The 20,042-nt window shown below is 40.6% G+C and overlaps 1 protein-coding gene across 1 annotated transcript in view; it reads left to right on the plus strand.

The window, feature by feature from the left end:
* The window catches only part of LOC124255260 (pleckstrin homology domain-containing family H member 1-like), a 211,795-nt gene that overhangs the window by 9,716 nt on the left and 182,037 nt on the right, over nucleotides 1-20,042 (plus strand).

The raw sequence follows: 20,042 nt of genomic DNA on the forward strand, positions 1-20,042 counted from the left end.
GACCATCGCCATATAGCTGGAATATTGCTGAGTGCTGTGTAAAACTAAACTCACTCTTTTGAAAACAGATTTTTTGAAATAGCAGAATCAAAACTGGCCGTACTACCTATTGTTTTAACATGTTGGAGGGCCAAAATAAGAAACAAATATATTTTTATATTTGCCTCCACATTGTGGTCAAGGTTAAGCAGTGACCTTCTGTGTGACTGTAATCCATGACAGTGAGTCTCATATCCTTTCTTCCATATTTACTGAAGGTAGAAGCATGTCATTTCAGCATGGAAAGTCGCTTAGGCTTTTAAGTAGCTTTGCTCTCCATCGAACACAACTGCTGGGTAGGTGATGAGCCAGGGAGGTACATTTGGGCTGTCTGGAATTCAGTCTATTGTTAAATCAGAGTGGGCCTCCTGAAACACTGATGTGGTCTGGAAACGGGTTGATGAGAATTTTATGTCAGCGGCAGAAGGATGACCAGTCTTTTTGACTGGTAGATTAGAAGGTGGTGCTCGTCGTACTTTCACTACGTTTACATGGGGATATTTGAGAGTGAACTTATTAATCAGCCAGTGTGGACATACCTATGTGATATATTGAAGTGGATCAGAGTAGTTAAAGTATCAATATGATAGATTTACTCTCTGGTTGTTCTCTAATAGACAGGATATGAAATGCATGGCTTAAAATGGACAGGCTATCAAACTAATATCATGGAGATGTACAGACTTGATTATTCCAGAACCACATCCAAATGGACAGGATATTAACTAATATTGCAGACATATTTATAACAGGTTCTTCTGATTCTAGTTCCAAATGGACAGAATGGCATGTATCATAGACACAAATATGCTCTGATTATCCAATAACTTGCACAAGTATCTCACATGTCATTCCGGTATAGCCAAAGTTTGTTTCTTGTAATTCAAATAACACTTCAAAGATGCCATGATATGAGTTTAATGGCATTGACATATTGAACCCTGGGTAATACAAAACTATCTCAGAGTAATTCAGATGACATTCGTCAGTGAATTGACAGTTCTATATTGTTCTTGTTAGATTCAGGCTTATTTTGGTAAGATTCTGGTTGTTTCTGGTCAGTTTCTGGCTTAGATTCTGGCTTATTCTGGTTGGATTCTGGCTTATTCTGGTTGGATTCTTGCTGGACATAGTTAGATTCTGGCCTATTCCAGTTAGATTCTGGTTTATTCTGCTAGGATTTTGGATTATTTTGGCTTGTAATGGGTAGAATCTGGCATACTCTAGTTAACTTCCAGCTAATTCTGGTTGGAGTCTGGCTTATCCTGGTTAGATTCTTGCTAATTCTTGAACTGTTTGAGAGGCATTCTAGAAGTTGTAAGCAATAGGCATGACAAGTGTTTATGGATGATCAACTTTTTTTTATCATCCATAAAAAACTTGTCATTCCTGTGGCTAATTCTTGGTTCGAATTTGGCTTATTCATGTTTCATTCTGAGTTATTCTTGGAGGATTATGGCTTATTATGGCTTATTCTGATAGATCCTTTGGGAAGAAACCTGCTGTCAGTAGACAAATTGCATTGGATGACTAGATTCTTATGGTACACAAACTAGCCATTAGAAAAAACAGACAGTGTGTAAAACTGTCTGGTAGTGTTTGAGTATTGCGACATGGAAGTTCTCCAGTAATTTCACTCTTAGTGAATCAATGTTCGCACGGTGTGTGTAAACAGCCTCCAAATATAACCAAGCCCAGTTGGGACTCTTTTTAGGAGGGATTCATCGGGGCATTTGGTAAATGAGAATTTCTGTAAAGTCCATGAGTATACAGCATCAGATTTTCATCTCACCTGAGGTGAAACCAAACCAAATTGCATAGAAAACACAGTAAGCAGCGAAATGAAGCAAACAGTCTGTCTTTGGTAGATGGCATCAATGCTTACATGTCCCCAAGAGGTACTTGTCCTGACTCCCCAGACTAACTTGGCCTTTATGATTCCCCTCCAGGTGGTGCCGTTGTTTCATGGTTAATGAACTGTCCAACTGGCAGGGGCATTCAGATATAGGCAGAAAACAGCAGGATTTCACCATTGCAGGTTCTATTCTTACTGATGGCTATCTGTCTGGAGTTTGTTAAAGGTGCCCTTACTGTTAGCATTTGTAGAATGACAACCAGTCATGATTGTTTGGGTGACATTATTTGTATTTACACAGGGGACATTATTGTAATTCACTGCTAATAGAGTGAGTGAGTATAGTTTTGTCACTTGTAGCAATATTCCAGCAATATCACAAGGGACACCAAAAATGGGCTTCGCACATAGCACCAATGTGGGGCATCGAACCCAGGTTCATGGTCCACCTTGAACCATCTGTCATAGATCTCGATGTTTCAAGGGCCACATTCATCCACCTACATATATATTCCATGGACACAGGAGTTATATGGTCAACCTTGAACCATCTGTCATAGATCTAGATGTCTCAAAATACTCATTTAACCACCTACATATATCTTCCATGGACACAAGAATTACATGGTCCACGTTCTTAAACCATCTGTCATAGATCTCAATGTTTAACCACCTACATATATCTTCCATGGACACAAGAGTTACATGGTCAACCTTCAACCATCTGTCATAGATCTCAATGTTTCAAGAGCAACTTTTAACCACCTACATATATCTTCCATGGACACAAGAGTTACATGGTCAACCTTCAACCATCTGTCATAGATCTCAATGTTTCAAGAGCAACTTTTAACCACCTACATATATCTTCCATGGACACAAGAGTTACATGGTCAACCTTCAACCATCTAGATGTTAAATATTAAAATATCTACAGTCTATCTTTCACAAGCAGATTTCATTCCTGTTGTAATGATGATGACCGCCATACTCTGAAGCTGCACCATAGATATAAACTACTACTGAGCTGTGAGACGCTTTTTTAATATCTTTGTTCACAAACAATATATCAACAGTACTCCCATGTTTCAATCTCCTGAAGTTTGATTAAAACCACAGAGTGGATAGTTTACCATTCATCATGTTCGTTATCCATATTACATTGGACAAATCAAATTAATTTCCATCAATATCAAAGTTATTGCTTTTAACAGGATGAATAATTCAAGTATCAGTTTACCAAGTTTAAACTTTAGGATTAAACATATTAAATCACAATTTTGTTAGGTTGAAATTGGAGATGGTGGTAACCGTGGTGATATTGCATTTGAATTGAAGTGCTATTTAACAAGTTCTGTAGTGTTTGGGTAATGACAATGCGATGATTTGACTGACTTATAAGGCATGGTTAGCTCAGGGAGCTTAATCACCACTACTAATACCCTGGAGGGGGTACCATTCGTAGATCTCAACATCTATTTCTGTCCCCTCCTCTTCATCATCAAAGAGAGGCTAAGACTTCCTGTAAGTCTTCACAGAGGGATAATTGCCTGGAAAGGTGATTAATGGAAGTCATCATTAGTGGGTAGCATTCTTATGAAACTGTGCGGATCTGCCATTGATTTGTAAATGACTGATAGGACAATGCACAGGAAGGTTTTCTTTATTTATGAGCGGTCATTAGTGAGTTTCTGTGTCCAGCTCTGTTGTCCAGTGTGTTGGGATAGATGCATGTCTTGATTGCTTGTTGATGGACATTGCCATCACTAAGTGGTAATTGATTTCCCATCAGACTGTCAGGAACTGTTTTCATATTGGTCAAAAGGCCTTTTCCGTTTGTCTGTTCAAAAACGATTCCATTAAAGATTATATACAAGTTATTGGTTTCAGAGAGAGTTCAGAATGTGCGATGTTTGTGAAAGACTTGAATTATTTAGCACGAGTTGGAACATGGATGGCTTTTCTGTACTGATGCCTATGTTCCCTAATGTACATTGAGTCTCACTTCATCAAATAAAGTCCTCTAGACCATTGAAATTACATTGTGAGTTCCATATGAGAAGCGGTGTAAGTAGAGTACAGGATTTAACAAGATGTGAGTTCAGGATGTTCAGCACTATACCGTGGTCCCTGCTGGAATATTGCTAAAAGTGGTGTAAAACCTCACTCACTCACTCACTCACTCACTCACTCACTCACTCACTCACTCACTCACTCACTCACTCACTCACTCACTCACTCACTCACTCACTCACTCACTCACTCACTCTACCTTGTTTGTGAGTTCCACGAAGTGGTGAACTTCTGAGACAGTGTATCACTTCACATTTTTACATGATGAAACCTATATTTGTGTTGATGTTGATACCTTATATGTATTCAGGTGTGGAAGATTGAGACTATGACTGACATTGACAGACACCAAAATGTCCAATACCAATAGGGCTCTGTTCAAAGCCTGTTTGTAAATTTGTGATTACATTGAAGATGAATTTCAGGTTTAGTTATGTTTGAACTTTGAGGCCTACAATGCTATAGGAAGTAAGAACTTGAGAATCCCAGTTAAACATATTATTATGCACTAGATTTCTTTTTTTTCCTATTGTACAAGCCCAGTCATGTCTGTCTTTAATCAATATTACTGGATGGTTGTTTTTTCCCCACAAATTTCACACATGAAAGGAGTGAGTGAGCGAGTTTAGTTTTATGCCGCACTCAGCAATATTCCAACTATATGGCAGATTCTGAAACTGAAACTGTTGTGTTGTGCAAAAGCTGCAGAAACACATAATGGCAGAAATATACCAAAGAAAACATATAGTTATTAGACGTTACAGTAAAAGGTTCAGTAGGTGCTCGAAGGATCAGCGAGTGATGTGAATCTATTATCATGAAGTATGTTCTTTTAACTACCGAATCAATGACACCATATGAGTTTATCTATTCCAAATGCAAGAGGCATGCATTTCCCCTAGATGTTCGTCTCATATTGTAGCAGGGACTGATAATATAAAATGTTACTTAAAACAAAAAGATACTTGAGCATAAGATGGTCTACTTGACTGACTGACTGACTGAGTTTGGTTTTACGCCGCTTTTAGCAATATTCCAGCAACATCACGGGGGGGGGGACACCAGAAATGGGCTTCACACATTGTACCAATGTAGGCATGACGAGCCAACGCTTTAACCACTAGGCTACTCCACCGTGTCTACTTGACATCACGCTTTTATAAACCTAATGAAGTCAAAGTTTGCTTTGTACATTTGTAATGTACGCTTCTATATAATAAAAGTGTTTGCCATCTTTTTCTCTTTAGAGAGTGAAAATTTGTGATAAACTCGTGCATGTAAATATTTGTATCATTGTGGTTTTGACCAGTGGCCTTATATTGAATAAATTGTCTGTCTGACTGATAATAAGACTAATTAGCAAAGTCAGAGTGATTTGTGCAGATAGATTTTGATACTAGAGGCAAAATTGTTAGCTATTTAATGTCAATTTCTTTTTCTTGAAACACTGACCTCAATGGCATGCCATATTATTGTGGAGAATATTCTGAAACTCATTTTGAGATCTTTTGGAGCAAAGTGAGAGCTTTGGATTTAATATTTTACAGAAATAGTGGGAGTTCAGAATTGCAATTGCTGCAGATTCCAAATTTGATGAGATAAGAAAGGAATGTGATTCGACAGTTAATGGAGAATCACTCTAGTTTGAAGCAATGAGAATGAAGATTGCCTCCTTGAAACCAAATTGCAGGTCTCACCTTGCCTCCAGCTCAATGTAGAATTACTCTAGCCATGGAAACGGAGCAACATTCACGAAGATTTCCCCAGAATTTAGATTAAGTTTGGACTAACAATGCATTAGCCTGTGTTGTGTTAGCCTGTGGTTTTAGTGGTGACATGCAAAAGTACTGAAGTCACTATTTATTGTCTTGGTATCCCAAGAATAGCCCATCTTCCTCATGACCAGTCTACTGTTGAGGCTTCGAAGGCTATTGTGGTCAAGAGTGTTTGTCGTACACAGGGCTTAAACACGGTCATGATGAATCTGTACCTTTACCAGACATTGTAGGTGGAGGAATCGAGGGCTATTGTGGTCTAGAGTGCTTGTCGTACACAGGGCTTAAACATAGTCATGATGAATCTGTACCTTTACCAGACATTGTAGGTGGAGGAATTGAGGGCTATTGTGGTCTAGAGTGCTTGTCGTACACAGGGCTTAACCACGGTCATGATGAATCTGTACCTTAACCAAGACATTGTAGGTGGAGGAATCGTGGGCTATAGTGGTCTAGAGTGCTTGTCGTACACAGGGCTTAAACACAGGCATGATGAATCTGTACCTTTACCAAGACATTGTAGGTGGAGGAATCGAGGGCTATTGTGGTCTAGAGTGCTTGTTGTACATAGGGCTTAAACACAGTCATGATGAATCTGTACCTTTACCAAGACATTGTAGGTGGAGGAATCGAGGGCTATTGTGGTCTATGTGTTTGTTGTACATAGGGCTTAAACACTGTCATGATGAATCTGTACCTTTACCAAGACATTGTAGGTGGAGGAATACAGGGCTACTGTGGTCTAGAGTGCTTGTTGTACACAGGGCTTAAACACAGTCATGATGAATCTGTACCTTTACCAAGGCATTGTAGGTGGAGGAATCGAGGGCTATTGTGGTCTATGTGTTTGTTGTACATAGGGCTTAAACACAGTCATGATGAATCTGTACCTTTACCAAGGCATTGTAGTTGGAGGAATCGATGGCTATTGTGGTCTATGTGTTTGTTGTACACAGGGCTTAAACACAGTCATGATGAATCTGTACCTTAACCAAGACATTTTTGGTGGAGGAATCTTGTAGATATCATTATGACCTAGCCGAAATACTAGTAATAAAAAATATAAAAAAATAAAAAAAAGTTCTGGGATTCGAACGCTAAAACTCTAGGTCCGAAGTCCGGCATGTACCCTTCAGACCGGCAATTTCACTCTGTCAGGGATGGTGCATTCAAGCTATATATAGCTCATACGCTTTGTGAGCTTATGTAACCCGATTCTAAATTAGCCGATTGTGGCTTCTAAACATGTTTTCAGCGTCCATCGACGCATGCATCATGATCAGCGTGATCTAGACTACCTAAGAGCATCGTGATTGTATTTTATTACACCTTGATTCGAGGTAAAAAGCCACCAAACGTGCACGAGGCGAGCGAGACTGGTTCTGCGCTACTGTAGCTAGTATAGACGGAACCCAGCTCAAGATAAATAATGGATTGTGGCCTCTGCAAAAACAATTCAGCGTTCGTCGACTAATGTATCATATTCAGCGTTCTTCAAACTACCTACAGGCATCGTGTTTGTATTTTATGAGACATGGATTTGAGGTGAAAAAGCCACCAAATGTGCACGAAGTATTGAAGCGGAAGTGATATGACGGGTTTCAGACATCCTTTGCGCTACTATAGACAGAGCCCGGTTTAAGAGCATGATGCAATCTCAGGATAGACCCGTTAAACCGAAATTATGCTGTCAAGTCCCCGGTAGCGAGATCGGTTGAGTGGTGCGGGCTTATAATGTATAGTTTGCGCGGCTATACATTATCAGTTCGTATCCCGCCGTTGCCTCAGTGGATTCCTTGCAACTTTCGGTGGTGGTGGTGTTTCGGGTAAGGAATCCAGATCATCTCAGTTGGGTCTCTGAAAAGGGCCTAGCTGAGCGGGGCACTCTCATGGCGAGAGAAAGGCAGCCGATGCAATTCCCCTTGGGAGAAAATGCCCAACCATCAATCTTTCGATTTCATCCCTTGGGGAATGGCGGCTGCCGGGGACGTTTTGCTACTTTTTTAACCTTTCTATCTTTTTGTCTTGGCACATCGAAGGATGCCTCGCGCTACACCCTCGCCGGTTTTAAGGGGGGCTGGGAGGCTTAAGTCCCATAAATAATCCTCTAAGCCGCATGTGATGCAGAACCCCCATTGTACTACTACTCATGATGAATCTGTACCTTTACCAAGACATTGTAGGTAGAGGAATCGAGGGCTATTGTGGTCTAGAGTGTTTGTCATACACAGGGCTTAAACACGGTCATGATGAATCTGTACCTTTACCAAGGCATTGTAGGTAGAGGAATCGAGGGCTACTGTGGTCTAGAGTGCTTGTCATACACAGGGCTTAAACACGGTCATGATGAATCTGTACCTTTACCAAGGCATTGTAGGTGGAGGAATCGAGGGCTACTGTGGTCTAGAGTGCTTGTCGTACACAGGGCTTAAACACGGTCATGATGAATCTGTACCTTTACCAAGACATTGTAGGTGGAGGAATCGAGGGCTATTGTGGTCTAGAGTGCTTGTCGTACATAGGGCTTAAACACAGTCATGATGAATCTGTACCTTTACCAAGACATTGTAGGTGGAGGAATCGAGGGCTATTGTGGTCTAGAGTGTTTGTCGTGACACAGGGCTTAAACACGGTCATGATGAATCTGTACCTTTACCAAGACATTGTAGGTGGAGGAATCGAAGGCTATTGTGGTCTAGAGTGCTTGTCGTACACAGGGCTTAAACACGGTCATGATGAATCTGTACCTTTACCAAGGCATTGTAGGTGGAGGAATCGAGGGCTACTGTGGTCTAGAGTGCTTGTCGTACACAGGGCTTAAACACGGTCATGATGAATCTGTACCTTTACCAAGACATTGTAGGTGGAGGAATCGAGGGCTATTGTGGTCTATGTGTTTGTTGTACATAGGGCTTAAACACAGTCATGATGAATCTGTACCTTTACCAAGACATTGTAGGTGGAAGAATCGAGGGCTATTGTGGTCTAGAGTGCTTGTTGTACACAGGGCTTAAACACGGTCATGATGAATCTGTACCTTTACCAAGACATTGTAGGTGGAGGAATCGAGGGCTATTGTGGTCTAGAGTGCTTGTCGTACATAGGGCTTAAACACAGGCATGATGAATCTGTACCTTTACCAAGACATTGTAGGTGGAGGAATCGAGGGCTATTGTGGTCTAGAGTGCTTGTCGTACACAGGGCTTAAACACGGTCATGATGAATCTGTACCTTTACCAAGACATTGTAGGTGGAGGAATCGAGGGCTACTGTGGTCTAGAGTGCTTGTCGTACACAGGGCTTAAACACAGTCATGATGAATCTGTACCTTTACCAAGGCATTGTAGGTGGAGGAATCGAGGGTTACTGTGGTCTAGAGTGCTTGTCGTACACAGGGCTTAAACACGGTCATGATGAATCTGTACCTTTACCAAGACATTGTAGGTGGAGGAATCGAGGGCTATTGTGGTCTATGTGTTTGTTGTACATAGGGCTTAAACACAGTCATGATGAATCTGTACCAAGACATTGTAGGTGGAGGAATCGGGGGCTATTGTGGTCAGAGTGACATTGTACACAGGTGGTCATGATGAATCTGTACCTTTACCAAGACATTGTAGGTGGAGGAATCGAGGTCTATTGTGGTCTAGAGTGCTTGTTGTACACAGGGCTTAAACACGGTCATGATGAATCTGTACCTTTACCAAGACATTGTAGGTGGAGGAATCGAGGTCTATTGTGGTCTAGAGTGCTTGTCGTTCACAGGGCTTAACCACGGTCATGATGAATCTGTACCTTTACCAAGACATTGTAGGTGGAGGAATCGAGGGCTATTGTGGTCTAGGGTGCTTGTTGTACATAGGGCTTAAACACGGTCATGATGAATCTGTACCTTTACCAAGACATTGTAGGTGGAGGAATCGAGGGCTACTGTGGTCTAGTGTGTTTGTACATAGGGCTTAAACGCAGTCATGATAAATCATTGTCTTTACCAGACATTGAGAACGGAGGAATAGACGGCTACTGTGGTCTAGTGTGTTTGTACATAGGGCTTAAACGCAGTCATGATAAATCATTGTCTTTACCAGACATTGTAGGTGGAGGAATCGAGGGCTATTGTGGTCTAGTGTGTTTGTACATAGGGCTTAAACACAGTCATGATAAATCAGTGCCTTTACCAGACATTGTCGACGGAGGAATGAAAGGAAACTAGTCTGAGTAAGACTATGTTGTTGAGGCTTTGAGATCTGCTTTAGTCCATTGGGTACAACACATAAGGATGATCTGTTTGATTGGCATTTAGAAGTTGGTGACTAATAAGAAAGTAAGAATATTTATGGATAACAACTTCTTTATTATATATGATGCGACGTTTCGGTATGGATTCTTATACCGTTGTCAAGCAAGAGTGAAGTAATACAGCACAGACCAGGCTTATATACATGAACAGGGATTAAGTAATAACAACATGTAGGACTGAATGAGGGGGATTAACAATAACAACAAGGCACGGTGGCAATAATGTAGTGACAATAGGAAGCCAATGGTGGTTGATGTAAAAAACAAAATATACATGCTGATGAGATTAATTAACAATGATGGCTGAGGTGCTCCTAATCTGTTGTTTTATGAGATCATTGTATGCAGAAGGGATGAGATATCCCTGGTCTCTGTTGATTGAGGGCTTGTGTCTCCGATTTGAACTGCTTCTGCAAGTTTCCTTTTGGTGAAGTCCTGGTGGTTTTGGATAATATGTCCACATTGTCCCAAATTATGTTGTGATTGGGGCAGTTGATGATGTGGTCTGATAATGCCGATTTTCTATCAGATTTAGTGGTAGATGATAAGTGTTCTTTTGATTCGGATATTTATGGGCGGGAGGTTTCGCCTACATAGGCCTCGCCACAGTCACAGTTGATTTTATAGACAACACCTTTGGGTTGATGTTGTCGTTTAGAGGTGTTCCTGCCATTCGCCAGTAGGGTTTTAGTGGTGTAGAGCTGGTAAAGTAGGTTTCGATGCCTGCTTCTCGCTTGAGGAGACGGCTGATGTGGTGAGAGGTTTTCCCTATGAAGGGAGGGAGATACTTAATAGGTGCTGGTTCAGGTTTGTTGGAGGCCGGTTTTCTTGTTGGGTGGAGTGTGGTGCTGATAATTTTATCGACTAGTTTCGACGGGTAGTGTCTATACCTATTCGTATCTTCCTCCCCTTTATAGGGAAAACCTCTCACCACATCAGCCGTCTCCTCAAGCGAGAAGCAGGCATCGAAACCTACTTTACCAGCTCTACACCACTAAAAACCCTATTGAAAGCGAATGGCAGGAACACCTCTAAACGACAACATCAACCCAAAGGGGTTGTCTATAAAATCAACTGTGACTGTGGCGAGGCCTATGTAGGTGAAACCTCCCGGCCCATAAATATCCGAATCAAAGAACACTTATCATCTACCACTAAATCTGATAGAAAATCGGCATTATCAGACCACATCATCAACTGCCCCAATCACAACATAATTTGGGACAATGTGGACATATTATCCAAAAACCACCAGGACTTCACCAAAAGGAAACTTGCAGAAGCAGTTCAAACCGAGACACAAGCCCTCAATCAACAGAGACCAGGGATATCTCATCCCTTCTGCATACAATGATCTCATAAAAACAACAGATTAGAGCACCTCAGCCATCATTGTTAATTAATCTCATCAGCATGTATATTTTGTTTTTTACATCAACCACCATTGGCTTCCTATTGTCACTACATTATTGCCACCGTGCCTTGTTGTTATTGTTAATCCCCCTCATTCAGTCCTACATGTTGTTATTACTTAATCCCTGTTCATGTATATAAGCCTGGTCTGTGCTGTATTACTTCACTCTTGCTTGACAACGGTATAAGAATCCATACCGAAACGTCGCATCATATATAATAAAGAAGTTGTTATCCATAAATATTCTTACTTTCTTAACACATAAGGATGTTTTACCACTTACACTATAGCAATATATGTTGTTCAGAATTTTCATACGGTTACTGAGATACTTACTGCATCTGCAAGTTAAGAGTAATGACATAGTAAGTGGGGAGAATCAAGAAAATATCCTTATTAATAGTTGAGTAGGATATCATTCCCTTCATCAGAAGTAAGGTGTCAGTTAGTCATGTTATTGTGTAGGATGTCAACTGCCACTTTGCTAAAACGTTTTTTAAATGCAGTTGTACTTACAAGCAACAAAACGTGAACAAAGCAGTATTTCATAATTCAAGTTAACATGGTTCAGAAATGCATGAGATCTGCAGTCATGCTCTTGGTGTTCACACATAAATATTGGAGCAAGGTGTTTATTTGCATTGGGTCTTTTTAAATGATATTTTCGTTCTTGACTTTAGTTCAATGCGTAATGTTTATACTATGTGTACCACTAGACAAGGAAGGTGAACATTTCCTGTCTATAGAATTACACTGAAAACAGTAATTAAGCTATAAAGTAATTTTTATGACCAATTTGCACCATACATACGCCTGCACAAACAGATGTTGGGGACTATGTGCTTTGTAAAAGTTTGGTTTGTACGATTTTGTTCTGCAGAAGGCTTTTATGTAATCGGATGCTGCTCCCCTCTCAGGTGTTTTTCACCTGTTAGGTGCGATAAATGATCTAAACAATTTGGAACGAGATGTTAATACACTGTCTCCATATCCATTCTGTGTTTCTGCACTCGGTGCACCAGATGATCTCGAGAGCAGACGTGTACTCATGCTTTCAAAAAACGTCCAGGAAAATATTGAGAATGTGTTAACGATGCTTTGACGAAAGAGGGTGTAAGAAGCTGAATCTAAACAAAGGTTTTGTGAAGTGATACTAATGTGATGATGACTATTTATACTGATGATGTCACAGCATCAGTTTTGACAGGCTGGATGAGTGGCCTTTGTGGAGTATTGTATCATTCTAATCAGAGTGGTGTTTACAGGCTACTTTTTAGTGATGAAGGATTTGGTAGGGGGTAATCATGTTCAGGCATGAAAAACAGACAGCAGCATATTTGGAATTGCAATTGCTGCACTCATTGTTCTGAAGTTGATGAAACTGTTGTGTTGTGCAAAAGCTGCAGAAACACATAATGGCACATAATAGTTTTCAGACATTACAGTAAAAGGTTCAGTAGGTGCTCGAAGGATCAGCGAGTGAGTGAGTTTAGTTTTATTCAGCACTCAGTGCTATTCCAGCTATATGGCGGTGGTCTGTGAATAATGGAATCTGGAAAAGACAATTCAGGGATCAACAGCATGAGCATCGATCTACGCAATTGGGATATGATGATTGAATTTAGAGAGTGAGTGTGTAAACACAGACAAACACAGTCAAGGTGAATGTGATTCCACACCACGTTCAGCAGATCCTGGCATAACCACTAGATGTCCGTTGCTGGGAATCTGAATCAAAATTGACCCCAGGAACCCAAGCTGTTTATAAGAGGTGATCAATTTGATCAGATAATCAGGTCTGGTGACTTGGCTGATTGTGTGTCATTGAGCCTGGGTGCTGATGTACAAAACAACCTTAGCCCTACGGTTGTCGTTAATATAATATGTTAATATAATCATAGTTATGATCACCTACGGTTGTCGTTAATATAATATGTTAATATAATCATAGTTATGATCACCTACGGTTGTCGTTAATATAATATGTGAATATAATCATAGTTGTGATAACCTACGGTTGTCGTTAATATAATATGTTAATATAATCATAGTTATGATCACCTACGGTTGTCGTTAATATAATATGTTAATATAATCATAGTTATGATCACCTACGGTTGTCGTTAATATAATATGTTAATATAATCATAGTTATGATCACCTACGGTTGTCGTTAATATAATATGTTAATATAATCATAGTTATGATCACCTACGGTTGTCGTTAATATAATATGTTAATATAATCATAGTTATGATCACCTATGGTTGTCGTTAACATATTATATTAACGACAACCGTAGGTGATCATAACTATGTTAATATATCATAGTTATGATCACCTTAGCGCTAGGATCTCTTCGTACAATGGCGCGTTGAGCATCATGGATCATTGCTCATGATGTTGATCTGAGGAATGTCTCGATACGACATGATGAGTTACAGACAATTGTCAGACAGCTGGAATATTGCTCTGTGTGTTGTAAAACGACAAGCAAACTAATGGATAAAAGTCAGCAAAGTAATTATGTAAACCATTAGGTCACACTACCATCTGTAAACATACACAAATTCAAATTTCTCGGTCAATTCAGCAGTGTTTAAAATGTTGCTGTCACTTCTCTCTGACAACACCAACACAGTTTGGTTTTATACCATGAGCTGAAGGTGAGTTTATATATAGCCTGACGCAAGAAGCATAAAACCACATATACCCTGACTTTATGGTCAGTCAGATATGTCAGTGTGGCCTTGATATAGCTTTACTATGGCCACTACAAATTTCAGGAATACTACAAGTAATCTATTCATGATGAGTGTGTGACAATACAAAAAAACACACGCTGACATGACAACCATTCTAGGACAGTCCAAACTAGTCAGGTAAAACTTACTTTTGCTTCTTAAGCCAAGTATTCACTAGCCAGTCAATATAGTCACATAAAGATCTTTTGAAAATGGTTCCTACCCACGAAGATCCGGGTTAGAATTGGTTGTCAGCAACCCATGCTTGCCGTGAAAGAGCAACTAACGGGATACATGTCATTGTATCCCAATTGGCTAAATTGCTTAGATTGATGGTCATGATGTTAATCACTGGATTGTCTGGTCCATACTCAATGATTTACAGACCATATAGCTGTAAAATTGTGTTAACCCAGAAACAAGCAATGTTGCACAGTAGCCATGGTGGGTTTGTCTGTGGGAACAGTTTTAGGTTCAAATACATGGTGATATTGTTGGCTGTTCATTCACTTGCCTAACCTTGATAAGTGAAGAAATCCCACTTTCATCCAATTTCCAATTCCAGTCATGTTCCTGTATGTGTGGAATGTTAAGCGGATCACTTATTCTCTGTTAACAAGAGGTAGGTCTAAACAAGAACACCTATAATGTTCCTACAATCCTTCCTGGAATCTGTATCACACCTCAAACAAGTATTGAGGAGCATCTTAGCTGCTGCTGTGCTGTACAAGATGTTGTTGCAAGAGAAGACAACATCAGTTGTGGTGCGTGACTAAACAACTAGAGAAATCTTGCATTGAATACGTTATTCTTGGCCATTCCTCCTAATGCTGCTCTCCTCTGAGAAAACAGTGAAACTCCCCACTGTTTCACCCCTTTGTTTTGTTTGATCTTGGGTGGTGTTGTACTCGGAAGGGGAAGACAGTAGTTGTCTTATTGACACTTGCTGGCAGATTTGTTGGAGAGTCATGGAGGTGAAGACAAGCCTACTTGAAGCATAAATAGAGGCTGATATTTGCAGATATTGTGAGGGATGCTGTGGGAAGGTGTGTTGTATAAGTCAGATATAGACTGATGTGTTCAGATGTTGTATAGGACACTGTGGGAAGGCATGTTGTATAAGTCAGATATAGACTGATGTGTTCAGATGTTGTGTGGGACACTGTGGGAAGGTGTGTTGTATAAGTCATATATAGACTGATGTGTTCAGATATTGTGTGGGACACTGTGGGAAGGGGTGTTGTATAAGTCAGATATCTAGATGTGTGTTCAGATATAGACTTATGTGTTCAGATGTTGTGTGGGAAGGTGTGTTGTATAAGTCAGATATAGACTGTGTGCAGATATTGTGTGGGACACTGTGGGAAGGTGTGTTGTATAAGTCAGATATAGACTGATATGTTCAGATGTTGTGTGGGAAGGTGTGTTGTATAAGTCAGATATAGACTGTGTGCAGATATTGTGAAACTGGGGGAGGTGGGGTAGCCTAGTGGTTAAAGTGTTTGCTTGCAACGCCGATGACCTGGGTTCGATTCCCCACATGGGTACAATGTGTGAAGCCCATTTCTGGTGTCCCCCGGCGTGTCTATCATGTTGCTAAAAGTGTCCTAAAACCATGCTCACTCACTCACGATGTAACTCATATTTACAATGACCACATTAGGATGTTTCAGCATGTGACAAGCTGTTTGTGAAGTATGACTACTTGAAACAGCTGGCACGTCTGTACCTTGTTTCTCTGTCATTGGCATCGACAGTGTTGGATTTTGAGCCCTGTCCATGATGCAGTCTTAGCTCTAACATAGTTTTATCTCCAATACTGTTACACAGATTTATGCCAATCGTAGTATTAAGATTGAATTGTGAAATGGGGTCATATACAACATATTAACTTGGTGTCATTTTCTGTTTCCATTGTCTGGCAGCTTGTCAATCCAGGTTATATTGATGGACATAAAACCACATAACATAACAAGTTTCTTCAACAATGTGATGTTTTGTCTTCTAACCTAAGTAATCCTATGAAATTTCTGTTTTCTTATCATTTTCAACAATATTGATTGCAAGAAAGTTTTCTTTGCCTCGGGACAAATCCAATAGTTGTAAAGATTTTTTGCCTCACTACAACTTTGTTCAAAGCAGTGATGTATTAATTTGTGAGAAAAAAAGAGTCAGAAAAACTATCAAGGAACATTTTTTGGACTTATTACAAAACTACATTCTTGAAAGTCATTACTACACGAATGTAATTATCGAAAGAAGCATTTTTCCCTTGCGTTATTGATTTCCGTGTGATATCGTAATGCATTGTTACTTTCTCCGCAGTTGGGTTTTATACAATGCTTTGATCAGCGACACTGATAACAAAAAGGTAAAGATTGGCGATCATGATATTGTCCTTTCAGGTCTTATCATTTGCTTGTTATTTGTCAATTCACAGTCTAACTAATTCCTGCCTGATAGGCCCTTCCTGTCATCAAACTTGTCAAAAATGTCTTTTACGGTTTTTAAAAATAGGCTTCAACAGTTTTGTAAGGACAATTCTACCTATGATAATATTACTGAATTATAGCCAGAATTTGTCTAAACTCTAAAGGGATTACAAATTCTTGTTGTATTATGTTATCTTAAGTGTTTCTTAATGTTTTTATTACATGGCTCAACGTAAGCATTTAGAATTTGCACTGGTACAGCCTGAAGACTCAAAATGCAACCTCATATTTATACCACCTTGCGTCTAGTGTATGTTAATATTTTGCTGTTGAGAGAACACAGATTTCAGTTGGAAAACATGGACAGTGATTGAATGACGTTTGCTGTTCATGTCATGAAATTTGATAAAGTATTATAAAAAGGCCCAAAATAATTACTTTTATATTGATGTTGTAAATCATCAATACTAAAACTCAAGCATGATATATAAATCTATATTGAGCAGCAGGTGCAACCTGTTTTTGTCTGGTGCAGCAAGGTTATTACCTCAGGTTGCACCAGGTACCAGTAAGTTTCATTTTCTTAATCGGTGCCTACATAAGGTTGATCTTATTAATAGAGGGATAATCAGATATCTATATTCGATTTACTTCAACACTGAATATTATGAGAATCGTTTTGGGTATCATCATGATCTCTGATGAGTTTATATATTTTTCCTTATCCTGACTCATGCTCTTTTTGCTTGTCTTCTTCTTCTTGCGAACATAGTGGAACACTTGTATCTCCCTAATTGAAGCTCCCTTCAATTTAAAATCACTAATTAGTATTCACCACGAGTTACCTCCTTTCCACAAGCGCGGGAACGAGGGCGCCACCTCTACCCATGTGCCTCACTCTCTCCTTCTTCGCCCAGTGAGCTGGACGTGAGAGCGCCTGTGTCTCCCGACACACTATATCCTTTGATTATATTTAGTTAGTTACCTCAGATAGACATCTATAGAGGTTTAGCTAGTATCCTTCAACCATTATATATTGATATTTAGTCGCTTTTTCTACAGTTTATTCAATGGACGCCGCGGTTTGTTTCAGTGGATTACGTTGATGAAAATTCTGTACTATTGCAGATTACGCTTTTATGCTGCTGCTGATCCACCTTTAATATGATGTACGGCCATGTTTATTATATTCACATTGCAGTTGGCGTACTAATTTATCCAATTCTACCTCTTTATTAATATTTACTTTGGCGCTTGGCACGCACAGCAGATAGGTCGCGTGATGCAGAGTCTAGTATGACTGATACACGGAACCCTCGCCAGTCTACTGCTGTTGGCCGACTCTCTCCCGGTGGTGTTCCGCTTTAGAGTGGTGGAGAGGTGTGGACGAGTCCCGCCATCTCCAAGAAGCATTCTGCTTCCCCAGACATCCCATCGCCGCAGCAGAAGACTAGAGGGTTTTTCTACTACATCTCAACAACCGAGACCGCTCCCATCGAAGTTTGGGCCTGTATGATGATCAGCCGGTCATCATACCGATGTACATCAAAGATTGACCGATGTCGCACAGATCAGCATGCAGCCTGATGTACCAACGCGAGATATGCGATGATCGCCCTGAGGGTCCCATCATTACTAACACTTCAACGCAGACGCCGCGACACCCAGGGCAGCGCCGAATCTCTGAGGGAAAATCAACGAAGTCTACTAGGACTTTCTCAACCGAGATTGTTCCAGCCGATGACCTGGACCTCCTACGATGATCAGCTGATTATCATCCCCGACGACGCATACAAGAAACGCACCGGGGATTAGCTACAACGACATCAGCAGAGATCACCATGCAGCCTGATGCCTCTACACTGATGTCGGACGATTTTCCGTGGACCCCTCCATTAACACCGCAGATAAAGCACCGACGACCTCGGCCGCAGACCATCCCAGAAGACATGATGCGACAAATTATGAACATCATGGAGGACCAATATCTGCGGTAGCAGGGTCCGAGTTTACCGAAGGCTCCAACGTAGACAGCACCCCAGAGGCACCCCTCAACGCAGCAGCCAGGACGATGTCACCTTTCGCTAAGGAAGTCACGGACCACCTTGACGAAGGACCTAGATGTACAGCTCAAGGCTTCGCCTTCGCCGGCGAAAGGACCTAGATGTACAGCCTTCGCGGGCGGAAAGAACCTAGATAGACAGCCTTCGCTAAGGACTTCTGGCTAAGGCAGGATAGATCATCACCTTGGCGCGGTTTCATCCCTAGATGTGGACTCGGACCATCAGACATCACGGAAGCCTTCGAAGGTCATATCGCCGTTCTCGACCGACGCGAGGAAGCTTCGCGAAGGCATACGCGCCGGCGACACCTGAATCCAGATCATCATCATCTAGAAGGACATCGAGGGACTATACAAGAGCTTCACGAAACTATCAAACGCTCCCCTCACAAGTTCCTCAGAAGATCAACCCATAGACAAGTTGATCATCGATATCAAGTATAAGAACTACAATCGTATATTGGTTCTGTTGAATCCATGACGAGACGATGTTCGCTGGCCTAAATAGATCTTAGAACGATCAATTAGACACTTATCACCAGACTTCGTGAACACGACTTCTGAATATGATAAGATGATCCATGCGCCATACTTAGGGCAAGCGCACACGCCATCCCACATCCTGTTAAACACAGAGGCTGTTCACTTAAACAAGCCATATATATATTTATATATATATATATATATATATATATATATACTAATCGGCTTTGATCTCGATTACCTTCGCTGATGGTCGCTAAGGCTAAGTGGCTCCAAGTCTACTTCACCCAGAAGATCTAGAAGGGATACTTCGGAGAACTTCTCAAGTCTCCGGCGCTTCACCGAGGAAGTCTCCTCCAAGGTTTCCATATACCAGCCACGTCATATATAGCTACTCGCCAGTCCGTTTCAAGACGCCGCATAAGTTGATTATCAACTGTATGCCAGATGCCGCCTATAAGCCTACGCGAAGATAATTGCTCAGGCTATTTACAACACAGAACGCCGCTGTATTATTAGTCAACGACATTTCATAGATCTTCACAGAAATCAACTATTCCAGATAAATTGCTAATATACAATCCCGACGACGATACACGATTATCTACATGCGGACCATTACGCATATCTGCAGACAATTCAATATCGAAATTGAACAGCAGCCTTGTTACAGCCAGTATAACTCTTAATCGCCAAAGTTTCTGAGAAGAAATATGTACAACAAGTTCAACGCAATTCTACAATTATGACGATACATTCATGTATACAGTCTACAAGCTCACAACTTGCAAGTTGTTTATACCCTTATATATAAGGAAGTCGGAATTATATTCAAAACTGAAATTACTTTCACGACAACCAGGAAA

Source organism: Haliotis rubra, unplaced genomic scaffold (genome assembly GCF_003918875.1).
Source record: "Haliotis rubra isolate DU_JTF1 unplaced genomic scaffold, ASM391887v1 Scf6, whole genome shotgun sequence".
NCBI classification, from domain to species: Eukaryota; Metazoa; Mollusca; class Gastropoda; order Lepetellida; family Haliotidae; genus Haliotis; species Haliotis rubra.